The sequence below is a fragment of the Ambystoma mexicanum genome, chromosome 1q (assembly GCF_040938575.1).
Source record: "Ambystoma mexicanum isolate Mex_15411 chromosome 1q, UKY_AmexF1_1, whole genome shotgun sequence".
In the NCBI taxonomy this organism is placed as follows: domain Eukaryota; kingdom Metazoa; phylum Chordata; class Amphibia; order Caudata; family Ambystomatidae; genus Ambystoma; species Ambystoma mexicanum.
This window is the reverse complement of record NC_090922.1, coordinates 218974552-218987421: the sequence shown is the minus strand read 5'-3', so window position 1 is coordinate 218987421 and position 12870 is coordinate 218974552.

Sequence of the window (12870 nt, the reverse complement as noted above, 5' to 3'; positions counted from 1 at the left end):
CGTACCCTGAAACTGAGCTCTTAGAATCCCTGATATCCAAACCTGAGGTCCAAGAGGCAATTAAAAGACTAACTGTAGGTAAATCCCCCGGAGAGGACGGTTATACCGCTGGGTTTTATAAAACCTTCAGCGACCAGCTAACACCATTCTTGACGGAGCTCTTTAATGAGATATTAGAAACAGGGTCAGCCCCCGACTCCTTTACGAAGGAACTCATAACAGTGATCCCAAAGGAGGGAAGGAACCCCAAACATTGTGGTTCATATCGCCCAATTTCATTGCTCAACTTAGATGCCAAAATTTACACCAGGGTACTAGCCGCCCGACTGGAAGTACTGATCCCTCACCTCATACACAATGACCAGGTCGGATTCATATTGGGTAGGCAAGGGGCTGACACCATGCGCAAAACTCTCCATCTCATCTACTCATCACCAGAACTACCAGGTGACCCTGCCCTACTGTCAATAGACGCAGAAAAAGCCTTTGATAGAGTGGAGTGGGAATTCCTGAGGGCAGTCCTTCGCAAGGTAGGGATACGGCCGAGATTTAGGAAAGGAATACGAGCAGTATACACATCCCCAAAGGCATCTATCTCTGTTAATGGGGAATATTCCAGATGGTTTGATACGGGACGTGGTACTAGACAGGGCTGCCCCCTCTCATAACCCCTGGCCCAAAATATACGATCCGACTCCAGATAAGGAGGCATGCGATTGGGAACGAAAGAATATAAGATAGCACTCTATGCTGATGACATACTTTTACACATTACCAACCCCTTTGTATCTGTCCCTCATGCTCTCCAACTATTAGAAGAATATGGCAAACTCTCTGGGTTTAAGGTGAACAAGACTAAATCAATATTGTTCCCTTTGCAAGGAACGAAAGAGGAAAACAAAACCAAGTTCTTGCCCCTAGGCCTCAGACTCGAACACTCTGCGTTTAAATACTTAGGCATCCAGATCACCAAAAACCTAACAGACCTATACGAAGCTAACTTCCCTCCCCTCCTTCAGAGCTTCTCGGCCGATCTGAATAGGTGGGACAAACTTACGATCTCGTGGTTAGGATGGATTAACGCCATTAAAATGGTATGCCTCCCCCGATTCCTGTACCCTTTCCAGATGTTACCTATCGAGATACCAAATGCGTTTTTTGAAGAGGCCAAAAAACTTATGCTTAGGTTCCTCTGGCAGGGAAAGAAGGCGAGGATTGCATACGAAACCCTGACACTTTCCAAAGACAAAGGAGGAGTAGGTCTCCCCGACCTGCGAACATACTACAAAACCTCACAACTACGTATTTTTATCCCACACTTACGTGACCACAACCACCTCCAATCGATCCACATGGACAATCATTACTTCTCGCCGGCCACTGTGTCAGAATGGCTATGGACCCCTCACAAAAGAATACAATGGAAAATTAAGGGCCACCCGATACTGAGTACCATCTGGAACATATGGCAACCAAGCAAAGCAATGAACAAGATCACCACTTGGCCGTCCCCACTTAGCCACTTATGGTCCCCTGGCATAAACGACCACATACCCGAAGTAGGAAGATTCCAATCCTGGTACGAGGCGGGACTTGAAAGGGTAGGGCAACTCCAGAAGAAGGACAACTTCATAACCCTACCAGACCTAACTGAAGCCCTAGGGATAGGCCCATTATCCACCTTCCAATACATCCAGATAAAAGGAGTCCTCACAAAATCTGCATGGAAGCAAAAGCTGCAGAGAGACCTCACCCCATTCGAACAATTTTTGGGTTCTAAGTCTGAAATGAAGGGTTTGATATCTGCAATGTACAAAGAACTTATCGAAGCAGGCACCGGGTCCACGGAACATCTCAGAAGAAGATGGGGGAGAGATTTAGGAGAGGAGATAGATCCAGAACAATGGGAAATGATGTGCAAGAATGCATCCAAAACATCCTTATCCAGTTGTAAAATAGTAGGCTGTAGTTGGATGTAGGTTTAGCAATTTTAAGATTTATTTCGGTGTTAACTTAAACAACAGCTCTCCTTGTGCACATCAAACAGTATTAGTTTTCATGAGGTTTGGTTTCCGTGAAAGGGTTAATGCAGTCCAGAGTTCAAAAGAAGCTCCACTTGGCTTCTCGCATCTTTAAAAGGGAAAATAAAGTCAACTTAATTCTTTTTCTCCACGGACTGACTCACCCTCTGTTCACTGGGTTAAGAAAACAAAAAAAAAAAAAAATCCACATGGAAGGCACAGTCCTTGATTAATGGTTGACGGCTGGCGCTTCTCCTCAGCGAGTCCGCCTCTGATAGGGATCTCCCCTGTGCCACTCACTGAGCCTCCTAGTACGCCCAGTCACAATCACCTTTCCATTCCTCTCTGGTCTCCGGCTCGGCTTGCAGCTGTAATCAGAAACACCTGGTGAGCTCTCTGTTGCTGCATTTAAGCCCCTCTCTGCTCCTCCCCTCCCTTCAGTCTCCAGCCAGTTTTCCCTCCCATTCCCCACACCTGCAGGGCGTTTTCTTTCCTCAGTCCACCCAGTTTCATGCACTGTTTGACCCCACCCTGTATGTCTCTGGGGCCACCGATCTACATGCGGGCGGACTGCATTATACCAGTGCCAATCTCTGGTACACCTATTTCCATGCTGTATGATTGGGTTGTACCTATGCTGTTTTCCCTTTTTAATTCTGTCTCTGCCCCCTCCTTGGTTTCGTTTCTCGTGGTGGTTTCTGGGACATGTAGTTTTCTTTTGATTTGCTGTGTAAACCTTTTGTTGGCTGGGTCTCATTACTAGAATAGGATCCTCCCTTGATTCTGTTGCCTCTTTGACCACCTCACATACTCCCCCCCGGGAACTAGGCCGTTCGGGCATGTTCAAGGCCCTGGACAGGTAATCAGCTACTAGCTGATATTTTCCGGGTTTATGTACTGTAACAAATGATAGGGTTGAAGGGTTAAAAACCACCTAAGGACCCTATGGTTTGAGACTTTCTGGGTGGCTAGCCATCGAAGAGGGGCATGATCTGTAAAGATGGTAAACTTTCGACCTAGTAAATAATAACAAAGAGATTCAACGGCCCATTTTATCGCTAAACATTCTTTTTCTAAGGTGGAGTATGGTATCTCGTGTGGGAGGAGTTTTCTACTGATGAAGGCTATTGGGCAGAGGTCTTGTTCTGATCCTTGGGATAGCATGGCACCTAGACCACATCCTGATGCATCAGCCTGTAAATAGAAGGCTTTTGAGAAATCTGGGCAGTGTAGAACCGGTTGGGTTGATATTAGTTGAATTAAGTGGTGAAAAGCTTGCACAGCTTCTGGCTTGATTTGAAGAGGCCGGTTGGTTTTTAAGGCGTCTGTCAGTGGTGCTGCTATGGTAGAAAAATGCGGTATGAATCTTCTATAATACCCTACGAACCCTAGGAAGGCTCGGATCTCTTTCCGGGTTTCCGGTATTCGTAATTTTTTCAAAGCCTATATTTTGTCCACCAACGGTGTGATTACTCCACCTCCTACAGAATAACCCAGATACTTGGTAGTTTTGGCTGCCAGCTTGGTTTTCTTGGGGTTGATATGCAGTCCTGCCTCTTGTAAGGACGTAATTACTTTGATTAGATGTTCTAAATGTTCCTTCCAGGTTTTACTAAAAATCACTATGTCATCCAAATAGGCAGCTGCGTATAGTTCATGAGGTTTTAGTACCTTATCCATTAAGGCCTGAAAAGTGGCAGGAGCCCCGTGCAACCCAAATGGTAACACCGTAAACTGAAATAGACCTTGAGGTGTTGCAAAGGCTGTTTTCTCCTGATCCGCTGGGTTGAGCGGTATCTGCCAATATCCTTTGGTTAGGTCCAATGTACTCAAAAAGGATGCAGCCCCCAGTTTCTCTATTAGCTCATCTATTCGGGGCATAGGGTAGGCTTCATATCTGGAAATGGCGTTTAGTTGCCTAAAGTCCACACAGAATCGGGTGGTACCATCTGGTTTGGGTACTAGTACCACCGGTGAACACCATGCGCTCTTGGAGGGAATAATGGTACCTAGTTTCAGCATCCTCTCTATTTCTTGTGCTATTTCCCCTCTTTTTGCTTCAGGGATTCTATAGGGTCGGAGGCGTATAATCTTGCCTGCCTCGGTTGGGATTGAGTGAGTAGCCATGTGAGTCCTTCCAGGTAGACTCGAGAATGTCTTTGCTACAGGGCCCAGGGTGTCAAATAATTCAGTTCTTTGGGTGTCGCTTAATTGTTCCCCCAAGCCCACATCTCGTAGGTTACCAGCCGAATGTGTAACCATTTGTTCCGGGACCGACATCTCTACTAGAGACGTACACAATATTGCTGAGTCTCTTTCTTTCCACAACTTGAGTAAATGAATGTGATAGTTCTGATGTTTGTTCTGTCTATCTGGTTGCTCCACCTCATAATTAACTGGACCCAACACCTTTGTTATACTATATGGGCCTTTCCATTGGGCAAGCATTTTGTTCGTGTGAGTGGGTAATAACACCAGCACTTTGTCTCCTATTTTAAGCGTCCTAGGTCTGCTTCCTTTGTCGTAATACTTCTCTTGCGTTTCTTGAGCTCGCCCCAGGTTTTCCTGAGCATAGTCTCTGAGTTTTCCTAGGTGATCCCTTAGTTCATTCACATATTCCGTTAGGGTTGTTTCTTCCTGCTGTTCCCAAGTGTCCTTTAGTAATCCCAAGATAGATTTTGGCTGTCTCCCAAATAATAATTCAAATGGGGAATACCCTGTTGAGGATTGAGGTGTATCACGTAAAACCATCAATACCCATGGCAGTACTTTCTCCCACCCCAGACCAGTGGGGCTGGTTGCTCTTTTTATCATTTGTTTGATGGTTTTGTTATATCTTTCCACCAGCCCATCAGTCTGTGGATGGTACACCGAGGTCCTTAAATGGTTGATGCCAAGGGTCTTGCATACTTCTTTCATAACGTTCGACATAAAATTACGTCCTTGGTCTGTTACAATCTCCAGGGGAATCCCCACTCTAGCGAAATAGGGTAAAAGTACATCACATACTTGTTTGGCAGACATTCCTTTTAATGGAAATGCTTCTGGATATCTAGTGGTATAATCCACTACCACTAGTATGAACCGGTATCCTCGGCTGGTAGGCTCCATTGGACCCACAATGTCTAGCCCTATCCTCTGAAATGGCTCTTTGATCAATGGCATTCTTTGTAAAGGTGCTCGTGCTGGAATATGGGGGCTTGTTTTCTGACATATATCACACTCTTGGCAATATTTGGTTATCTCAGCGTAAACTCCGGGCCAATAGAAATTTTGCAACACCCTTTTTATGGTCTTGTTCTCAGCTAGATGTCCCCCTGTGGTGTGGTCATGTGCCAGCTGAATCAGCCCTTTCCTGTAGGACTGGGGAACCAACAATTGCTCCTTCATTATGTTATCAGATCCTTGGGTTACTCGATAGATTAACCCCTGTTTCTCTTTAAAGTAGGGAGTAGGAGGTTGGACCCCACTAGTGTCTAGAGCTTGTTCCCTGGCCCTTTTTAATGTTTCATCCAGCCCTGTTTCTGTTCGAAATGAAGGCATATGGTCCCCCACCTTCCAGTCTATAATGGAAATGTCTTTATACGCTTCCTGATTCACTCTCCTTTTCTGGGCCTTAGATAATTTTTCCCGACTACATGCCCCCAATAGTTCTGTTTTTGAAAACGGGGCTTCTCTCAACCATCTATCGAATTCAGGTAGATCTGTTCCTATTAGCACCGGAGCGGGCAAGGTAGGAATAACGGCGGCTTTGATTGGCATCTCCTGCCCCTGTATTCCCAACACAATGTCTTTAGATGGATACCCTTTTACATCCCCATGCACGCACCTTATGTCAATGGTTCTCACCTGTTCTCTATCTTGCTCGCTCACATGGGGCTGTATGGCCGTCTGTCGGCTTCCGCTGTCCATCATTGCTTGACGGGGATGTCCATCGACTGTGACCTCTATCACGTAAGGCAGTCGTTTCCTTCGGTATTCCTGCGCTTGTATGGATCCGATTTCCATTGGTTCAATTTTTGGTTTTTTGGAACAGAAACGCGCAATATGCCCCCACTCTCCACACTCAAAACATTGGGGTGCCTGTCCTTTGCTTAAGCCAGCCCCATTAGTGGGTCGGGTTTCGGCCTTGTTCCTGGGTTCGGTTCCTGGTCCTTTATAGGTTCCGATACGTACTTGGGAAGCTTCCACACTTGGTCTCAATTGGGTGGCCGGGAAAGGTCGGGTGCTCCCTGCCTTCTGATATGCTGTTGCCACGTCTATTGCCTCGGCCAGTGATAGATGGTGATGTTGCCTCACCCACCTCTGAATTGGTCCTGGTAAGGCATCAATGAACTGTTCCATCATTACTTTATCCTTAATCTGTCCTATTGTGGCTGTGCCTGTTTGCAGCCATTTTTCCGCCAAATCTTGTACTCTGTAGAACAATTGTCTTGGACTTTCACCTGGTTTCAATCGGGTTTCTCGAAACTTGAGCCTGTAGGATTCTTCATCCATGCCGAGTCTTTCCAAAACAGTTTTTTTAATCTCAGTTTAAGGAGTGTCTCCGGTGGGGTTAGCCGCTTGGTATGCCCCCTGCATTACCCCTGTGAGCAAGGGAGCCAGATAGAAAGCCCATCTGTCCTGTGGCCATTGGGCTGCTCTAGCTATTCTCTCAAAATTCACGAAGAAAAAACTGGGGTCTTCTCCTACTTGGTATTTTTGTAATACCGTAGGCGGTATTACTGGATGCGTCCGGTTCGTGGCCACTGCTTCTCCCAGTATTCTTAAAGCTTCCCGTCCTTGCTCTTGGGCAGCACTTTGCACTTGTATGGCCTGTTGGAGGGCTTGTCTGTCCGCCTGCGCCTGGTGACTTTGCACTTGTAAAGGTTGCTGCAGCTGCTGTTGCCCTTCTGCGAGTGCCTTTACCACAGCTTCCATGTCTTCTGCTTGGGCGTTCTCTTGAATCCCACCGCTGCCACCACTGTAAAATAGTAGGCTGTAGTCGGATGTAGGTTTAGCAATTTTAAGATTTATTGCGGTGTTAACTTAAACAACAGCTCTCCTTGTGCACATCAAACAGTATTAGTTTTCATGAGGTTTGGTTTCCGTGAAAGGGTTAATGCAGTCCAGAGTTCAAAAGAAGCTCCACTTGGCTTCTCGCATCTTTAAAAGGGAAAATAAAGTCAACTTAATTCTTTTTCTCCACGGACTGACTCACCCTCTGTTCACTGGGTTAAGAAAACAAAAAAAAACAAAAATCCACATGGAAGGCACAGTCCTTGATTAATGGTTGACGGCTGGCGCTTCTCCTCAGCGAGTCCGCCTCTGATAGGGATCTCCCCTGTGCCTCTCACTGAGCCTCCTAGTACGCTCAGTCACAATCACCTTTCCTCATCCTACACAATAAAGCGTCGCAATGCAAGATCTTATGGTCAGAATTTAGAGGCAAACACCTCTCAGAGATGACGGACTCCCAACCTGAGGACACTACAGGATCCTAATTAAACCAAGAATCTCAAAAACTCTCAATACAGGACAGTTATGACCCAAGAATCAAGGAAACCTCACAATAGTGAACCGAACATTACCCGCTATGAACATATCAACAGAGAAAGGATGTCGCAATGATGTCTGCCCAACCATGGGGAGGGAGGTGGGTGGGGTATGTTATAATGACTGTTACTACCAGAGAACGGTAACGAACACAAGGACGATCAATTGTATAATAAGACTCTAGTTTTGTTCTTTTGATGTAACCAGATGCTAACAGAGTTGTAACAAGTGAAATGCTCAAATCTTTTGTTTTTTCTTTTCATTTTTTGTTTCAAAATCAATAAAACCAAATAAAAAAAAAAAAGGGAGACGAGTGGAAGACAGCATTCCAAACCAAATATGGACTTTTCGAGTACCAGGTCATGCCCTTTGGATTATGTAATGCCCCGGCTGCGTTCCAATTCTTCATGAACGATATGCTTCACAAATTGTTGGACGTTTGCGTACTCGTTTACATTGATGACAATCTTATTTACTCAACGTCCAAGGAAGATCATGTTGGCCATGTAACAGCAGTTCTGGAAAAGCTGCGTCAGAACCGGCTGTTTGCCAAATTGGAAAAATGTTTCTTCCATGTCACGGAAGTTACATTTTTGGGCTTCTTGCTTACCCCACGAGGAATTCACATGGACACGCAAGGTGGATGCTATTCTTCAGTGGCCGTCACCAACATTCATAAAAGGAGTGCAAAGTGTGCTCGGGTTTGCTAATTTTTATCGATGGTTCATTCCAAGGTTTTCACAAATAGTTCATCCAATCACCTCCCTGTTGAGAAAAAATATGAAATTCTTCTGGTCCCCCAAAGCAGAACACGCCTTTCAGGAGTTGATACTTGCCTTTACCTCAGCACCAGTTCTTCAGCACCCTTGACCCGACCTGTCTTATGTGGTCAAAACAGACACCTCCAGCATAGCCATGGGAGCAGTTTTATCACAAAAGGATGCAAAACCTGCTGCACCTTACTGAGGAGGCCCAACAAGGCTGAAACATGTCTGGGGTTGCTTGTGTTTCCGTGCAGAGGGGACCTGGCCTAGCAGTTTGGGCTGGGCTGCTACCACTGGTGGCAGTACCTGACTGATTTGCATATGGCTGGACCCCTTTTGCAATGGCGCAGACGGGCTTAAAAACGGTGGTGTGGAAGGCTGCCCAGAGCAATGCCAGTGGTTCAGATTCATTCAAAACCTTCCACCCATCACTTTTGTGCTTACTGTTTGTCTCACTACGTGAGAGAGGGTATGCCCAGACGTGGGTCCCTTGCTCGCTGCGCCATTGGGAACCAAGCTGCATCTCACTGAGGAGGCCCAACAAGGCCGAAACATGTCTGGGGTTGCTTGTGTTTCCGTGCAGAGGGGACCTGGCCTAGCAGTTCGGGCTGGGCTGCTACCACTGGTGGCAGTACCTGGCTGATTTGCATATGGCTGGACCCCTTTTGCAATGGCGCAGACGGGCTAAAAAACGGTGGTGTGGAAGGCTGCCCAGAGGAATGCCAGTGGTTCAGATTCATTCAAAACCTTCCACCCATCACTTTTGTGCTTACTCACCGAATTTGCCTACAATAACTTCATCCACACTAGCACCTGACAGACCCCATTCTACACAGTGCACGGTCGGCATCCTCGAACGTCCACTTTTGATTCACTTGATGAATTGGAAATGCCAGCAGCTACAACATTGCACAAGACTATCACTCGAACCCTTAAAGAAGCCATAGAAAACCTGACCAGAGCTAAAGAACTACAGAAAAAATTTGCAGACCAACATCGAAGAGAGGCTCTGCATTATCAAGTCGGGGAAAAGGTTTGGTTGGCGTCCAAGTACATTCCCTTGAAAAGGACCCTGAGCCTTCCGTCCCAGGTACATGGGACCTTACCCCATCAAAGCCATCATTAACCCTGCTGCCATGAAATTGGATTTACCAGCTAACATGCGGATCCATCCGGTGTTCCATGTTTCTCTCTTAAAACCAATGAAACCAGATACTCGGATTGAAACACCACCCGAGCCCGACATCATAGAAGGAGAACTGGAATACAAAGTCAAAACCATTCTGTATTCCAAGATAGTGCGATCTAAACTGTACTACCTTACAGACTGCAAAGGTTATGGACCTCAAGACCGTACATGGCAGCCTAGTGAATTCGTCCATGCCCCCAGACAATTTCATCGTAACAACCCCACCAAACCAGGACCAGGAGGAAGAGCGCCCTTGAGAGGAGCCTTGAGGGGGAGTACTGTCATGGCCACAGAGCAAGGACCACAAGCTTCATCACATAAAGGGTCCAGTTGGACCCAGTCCTGGCACCTTTGGTGCCAGGCTCATGAGAAAGTGTGCTCTGCACAATTTTATTCTGGTGCATGTGTTATTTCCTTCCCTGCAGGGCCTCCACGTGCATCCAGGTTGGGCGTGGCCATAGGAATACATTGGGCTGCACGTGCAGCATCTTCTGGGAATGGCAGGGTGGGGCCACAAGGCAGAGCAAAGGGCGTGGCTGGGGCCAGGCTATTTAAGCCTGCCCCACCCGCATGCAAGCGCTTCGCATTAGTCTGCTTATAGCAGCGTAAAGCTCACTGCCGCCTGAAGAGCTTCTTACCTAATTCCAGTAATACCATTGCCTGCAGCGCATCTTACCTGATTCCAGCAAGACCATCACCGGATGCACATCTTACCTGACTCCAGCAATACCATCGCCTGAAGCGCATCTTACCTAACTCCAGCAATAATCATCACCTGCAGCGCATCTTACCTGATTCCAGCAGTCACCGCAGTCGGAGCGCATCCTTACCTGTTCCGGGCTTCCAACGCTTAATCAGGAGCTCATCTCGGCCAGCATCCTCGCGGATCCAGCCATCTATCACCCGCCGGCAGATCTTCGAATGGCTGCTTCCCGTCTGACTTTGCCAGGCAATCCCTGCAGGAGAAAAGGACAAATAAGGTTAGAAACACAACATAAAGACATTACACTAAGGTCGTGCGCATCAAAATCCTCACGCTTGACCTTAGAACCAAACTTACCATCTATTTGGGACATTGTAAACTCCTCAGATCTCCATTGGGGCTCGCTTCCAACACAGTGACTCTGATGGGCCTCTCATCACCTATTGGGGAGAAGGAAAGACATTTCAAAAGATATGGACAATAATCCCGGAAAAAAGACATTGCAAAGAATACGGACAACAATCATTGTTGAAGAACACTTACCTTTGAAGTGGATCAGCCACAGCCGGTCTGGGCTGCCACACATGGACCAGTGAAGAAACTAGGTCTGTCTAAGGCGCCCCTGCAGTTGTGAAGCAGGACAGAGAGCTCACCCTCATAAATAAACAGGTGAGGCTATATGGGTAAACGCATGCTCACCACATTCTGGGAACAAGTGTGTGAGGGAAACCACAGCCATATCACAGCATTCTCACGGCCTCTCGTATTCTCGCAGGGGCAGTATCAACAACCAGCACAGTCCACCACACAGGAGCAGGGGAAGGAACCTGACTCAGGGGAGCCAGTTCCAGGGAGGGCTGCAACCGTGCCCCAACATCGCCGCAGAGACCAGGTGAGCGTAACAACAACATTCTGAATCCATGCATGCGGCCATGTGGGAAGCTAACATTCTGCATAAACTTAACATACGTAGCAGCACTTCAACCCAACTCCCTCACACCATAAAATACCCATTCACAAAAACAGGTTGGAATTAGCAGCATCCACAAACATACCACAGCCTCCTTCACCCTTACCCGCTGCCATTCACAAAATATTGTGTCACTACCAACCTAACCACATTTTCACAACATTGGCCCTACTTCAACAAATCTGCACAGCATAGTATAGAACCCATACAAACTACCCTTCAACCATACCCTCTGCACCCATTGCCCACACTGCGTGACTTTTGATTGCACCATCTCCAATCACACATCCAAAACATTACAATCTCCTACCAGCGACCTCGCTGGCGGAACCAAACATACACACCTGGCACCTCCCTTCTGCTGCTCTATAGCGTCTGAAATATACTCCACAACCATTCTTAACATGTCACCAGATACAAAGTCAAAATTGCATTAGGTGCGTGGGTTTCCTCAAGTGCTAGGCTCTTCAATGCATGGCCTACGGCCTTCGTCCATTCACCCAATAGGCTACGCCTTAAACACAGGCACTGCAACATAATACCACCATGCATGTGACCAAATAACCAACTACCCCTATCCACATACACACCACTTCCACAACCACTCTTACCTAACCTGTACACGCACCCTCCAATCACATACTGAACCTCTGCATTTGTAATGATTCTGTTCTAGTATTTGTAGTTTCCAGAAATAATAGTGGTTCCCTGTAAACATGCACCCACTGACCTGATCCTGTAGCCCGGATGTGTTGAAATTGAGAAGCCCCCCGGGGGAATCCCCTCCTATCCCGTGATAGCTTGCACAAGGAAGGAATGAACTCCCCAGGGAAACCCTCTGGGGAAGAAAACCCTGACCGCCTCAGTAGTTGGAAGTCTTCTCTGTGAGTAGGGAAGGGCGAGTCTCTAGCACAGTTCCAGGTGACTGAATGCAGGTATCGCAAAGAAAAATAACAAAGGCATATATTAGAGAAAGGTAAGTTTGCACTGAAATACAGAGTAGATGCGGGATATCAGTTGCCTAATAGTTACCCGTTATAAAGGAGATTGTGATCTACATTGTCTCACGATTGCATACGTTCGGATTTCATCTGTGAGACACTGAGAGTGAGGACTCGTGGATAACGTGATGTAACTTCGGGAGTCTAATACGATATAAAAGGGAAACATGAAAAGACCAGAAGGTAGAAAACAGGCAGATCTTTCTAAAAACGAAAATAGAAGAGAAGGAGAGAAGGGTACCTGGCGGCAGATTAGATTTGAAGCAAAAACCTTATGAATAACGCAGCTGGGAAATGAGTGAAGCAGCTGAATAGAATCAATGTATGTGAAGTGTCCAACCCGGTGCGAATGGAAGCGGTTGCAGTAGAACGGAGAAGGATCTGTTTCGAGCTGCACTGGCATTCGAAAATAAAGGTTACGAAGCGGAGTCTCTGCCTTTGGAGTACAACAAGAAGGCTGCTAAAAGACAGAAAACAGAAGAAGATATTTAGCAAGGTACAAATGAGAATTCAGGTAAGGGTAAGCCTAGGGACGAACTTACGAAGCGCTGACTGGGGAGAGTAGCAAAGCACTCGAGCGTTGTGCTTGCCGCAAGATAACCGGATCTCTGCTGAGGAGGAGGAGCCTCAATAGCCAGCAACTCTTGCAAGGCTGGAATACCGCCCTCGGATGGCGCCTCCATCTTG